Source organism: Hirundo rustica, chromosome Z (genome assembly GCF_015227805.2).
Source record: "Hirundo rustica isolate bHirRus1 chromosome Z, bHirRus1.pri.v3, whole genome shotgun sequence".
Classification (NCBI taxonomy): domain Eukaryota; kingdom Metazoa; phylum Chordata; class Aves; order Passeriformes; family Hirundinidae; genus Hirundo; species Hirundo rustica.
The window spans coordinates 65,699,868-65,704,178 of record NC_053488.1 but is presented as its reverse complement, the minus strand read 5'-3'; positions in this window follow the sequence as shown (position 1 = coordinate 65,704,178).

Below are 4,311 nucleotides of genomic sequence, written 5' to 3'. Positions count from 1 at the left end.
GTCAAGATGGAGGATTTGGGGTGTTGTCTATGTCCTTCTTCTTCACCTTCTCCCTTCTTCTTCGTGGGTTTGTCTGGTTTTCTGTAATTGGGTGAAAAAGGTCCACATTTCAGGCCTTGGATGGCCATTATTGGGTCAAAAGTATAAATAATATAGGTGTCATCTTGTTGTTGCGGGATTATCACTTAAATAACCTTGGAAAGAGTTAAAAGCACTCCATTTTACCTTCATTTTCTAAGAGCTCACTGTGCGTGAGCCTGTAAATACTGTGTATATATCTAAGATGTAATGAACATTCCAAGTCTGAACTCAAGTTTGGTGTTCCCCGAGTATTATTCATCCTGACTTGGCAGAGAAGAAAAGAAGTCGAAACCTTTACAACTCAGCATGAATTACAACAAAGACCTCTAAAACAAACAGAATTTGGCTTCCAGTGGGTTATTCAGTGGGTGGTGCTAGCTCTAGCCAGGTCTGGATAGAAGACACTAGACACGATGGTATCTCATTCAGACTCGATTGTTTATTATATCTTATCTATGTTACAGTCTCACAAGGCATGAGCTCTGTCCAACAAGGCAAGAAAATGGCTAGAAAATGGCCCCTTCTAATTTGTTTCAAGGACTTTAAACAATAAGCAAAATCAATTAAAACCCGACACCTACATTTTTATTTATAACCCAATTAAATATCACTCAATGTCTGCAATGCGGGCTTTCATTAACCAATTAGAAAAGATCACCCAAACCCGAGAAAAAGAAGGAAGAAGAAAGTGAAAAAGAAGGGCTCAGGCAACACCCAAATCCCTCCCTATTGTCCCCTAGTGATAGAGATAGAGATAGAGATAGAGATAGAGATAGAGATAGAGATAGAGATAGAGATAGACACACATCCCCCTATATTCTATATCCTAAAACCCCAAACCTTAAATATTTCACCCTGTGACATTACACACTTCTATACAACTACACACACACACTCCCAGTGCTATTACTCAGCTTTTGAAGCTGTTCCCACAGCTTCAGGTCACAGGCAGTTCCCTCCTGAGGGTCACTATCCATCAAAACAGAAAGCCTGATATTTCCAGCATCCAGGGTTCCAACAGTTCAGGAATACATTATCTTGCCTCCTTCAAATACACTGAGAGAGGTTTAGGCAGCCTTACAGACTCAGTAGAGCTGAGCTCAGGCAGCCTTAGACAGTTCCTAAAGCTCTTGAGATATCTGTCTTTCAGAGTTGCTTTCCTTCTCCATGGGTGTATAGATAGGGGTGTATAGATTCTATCACTGAACGGTATATGGAAGCCTGTCCATTGTGTGGTTCAACCTGAGGAGTGCTCTTCTGCAAGCTTGACAAGGCAAATAATTAAGTTCTATTATCACCTTTGATCTTCTCAACTTAGTAAATATTCTTCTGGGTGGGAGAGAATGAGTTGACTGCCTAAGCTATAAATACGGTCTGAGATGGTCCCTATTGTTTCCTTAAGTGGTCTGTACGCAAGGAGTACACCCTTTGTGAGTGCCATTTCTTGGTTTCTTTGGCATACTTGCTTTGTGTGTTAGCAGCATTGATTTATGAGATGGGGAAAGTCTCTTCATGAGCAATTCCATGGAGGTCACTAAATTAAAGGCACAAAACATTTCTCAAATGTTATCAGTATTCAACCAATAAAATCTGATACATGGCCATGACTCAGCAGTCTAAATGTCATGAGCATTTTCAGTAAGTACCAGCACTGATTTTCATATCTCCTTCTGGTTTCTCTTTACTTGGAGCACTTTCATGGAATCTAATCTAGAGAGGGCAGGAAAAATGTTAAATTCTAAAATTAGCATAGCCTTTGTTTGATTCTGTCCATGAGTAAAGCACAGGTGCACAGGTGTGGCTTTCCCATATGAATATTTAATTCTCCAGGAGAATTGTTCTCCTAAGCCATGTCATATAAGTGAGGAGTGGCTGAGGTCATTTGGTCTGTTCAGCCTGGAGAAGAGGAGACTGAGGAGAGACCTCACTGCAGTTACAACTTCCCTGTGAGGGGAACAGGAGGGGCAGACACTGATCCCTCCTCTGTGGTGACCAGTAACAGGACCTGAGGGAATGGCCTGAAGTTGTGTCAGGTGAGGTTTAGGTTGGGTATCAGGAAAAGGTTCTTCACCCAGAGAGTAGTTGGGTACTGGAACAGGGTCCCCAGGGGAGTGTTTATAGCACCAAGCCTGACAGAGATCAGTAAGTGTTTAGGCAATGTTTTCGGGCACATGGTGTCACTCCTGGGGGTGGTGTTCTGCAGGGCCTGCAGCTGGACTCGATGAACCTTGTGAGTCATTTCCTACTCAGCAGAATCTTTGATTTTGTGTAAATACTAACTTCTGAGGGGGAAATAAGCAGCCTTAGACTGTCTTCAGCAGTTTTAAACCATTTCCAGTGGTTTGTTCTTTGTGAACATACTGACATCTCGTGGTTCCATCTGAAACTGACTGATTCACATTCAGAAGAGAAATTTCCGAAAGGGACAGTCTAATTTTTTACATAAATTGCCTTATTTTTGCTGAGTCCGTGAAAGTAGGGGAAAAAGATATGTTAAAATTAAAAATAAGATTTAAAAAAAAAAAAAAAAACACCTGTTTCTAAAGTGGCTGAACAGACTCTGAAACCTGAAACACTGGAGTGCAGAGTTTCTAGTTTCTAGCAGAGTCACCAATGATGAGACTCAGCTCTGTTTCCATCACTCCCTGCACTGCATAGATAGAGGGAGGTGAAGTGGTTATCTGGGGCGTGCTGACTCAGGATGACCCAGCCTTGTCCTTCTCCCCAGGCCCCTGGAACATATGCACTGATACAGACCACTTCTGTGATCATGCTACCAAGAAGATCTGTTCTGTTCATGCCAAAGAGCATTTCCAAATGTTGGCTAAATCAAGACTAAGGACAGCTGAGTAACACGTGACATTCAGGCCATCCTGTTTGCCACTAAAAATCTCAATTTGTAAATACAAGGAGTTTTTAAAAGTCTGTGTTATGGAATCAATGGAGGCTGTAATAAAAGGGAATAGACAAGACGAGAAGAAGAAAGGCAGCAGATACAATGTTTGACTGTAAGGATTGATTTTTCATGGAGCTACTCCAACTCAGCCATGCAGGTCGTTCTTCTGAGCTGCATGAAAAAAGACCTTTTTCCTATGAAAGTGGTAGTCACGGTGAGTGGAGGAAACAGAATCTTAAATCCCACAAAGATTATGTGATCAACTTCTCCCTCTGTCAAGCAGTGAAAGGTGGACCTGGTGTTCACAAAACAGTCATACATTATGCATGCAAACGACAAGTGACAAGAGCTGCTGTGTCCTTGCATGAAGCTTGTGGCTGAACACAGCACTTGGCAGATGCAAAGCCCAAGGAGCCTGCAGTCCCTCCCCACGAGGTGCAGTGCACCCCTCATGGTCAGTGTGCCCCATGCACAACAGCAAACTGATACACAGGCAGCTGCTCTGCCCCTTCCCTGGCTGCCCTCCATCACTGGCCCCAGGGACGTTTTCTCCCAAACATGTACCGCCAAAACACGCTCATCTAGGGACAGGATGACATTTCTAAACCCTCTCTCTGCTTGAGACAGGAGGAAGTTAACTGTTTTAGGAAGGTGACCATCTCAGCATGCAAAGAATTGCTGAGACAGGAAACTTTTTTCCCTTACAGTCTTTGTTTAGACACTCAGTTTTTCCTTTGCCTGAAAACAGTAATATGGATATCTCTTTGGAACAAGTTCTCTAGATTAATTTCAGTATTGATTTAGCCTCACTTCTTTCTTTTTCATGTAATTTCTAACTGATTCTACAAAGGCACTGAGACTAGTCATTGTGCTGGGGAGCATGTCCAGTATTTATTCCCAGCCATCAAAACATGCAGGAATGTCTTGCCTAAAGCCATGGTAGCCTTTGTGGATAATTAGGTATAAGGGTTAGTCTGAGGCTCAGGCTGTAATTACCATCCACATCTCTGTAGTGATGCCTGTTACGCTGCAACTTATATTCCCTCTGAGACACCCTTGTTACTGTTGGGGGCATGGTGCTGGAGGAAAACTGTATGAGGAAGAGAGGTTGTACATAGTACTACAACTGCTACTTGTTCAGTGCCAAAAAAAAAAAAGAGAGAAAAAAGAGAAAAAGAAAAAGAAAAAAAGGAAAAAGGAAAAGAAATAGAAATAGAAAAAAAGGAAAAAGAAAAAAAAAAGAAAAAAGAAAAAAAAAGAAAAAAGAAAAAAAGGAAAAAGGAAAAGAAATAGAAATAGAAAAACGAAAAAAGAAAAAGAACAGAAAAAAGAAC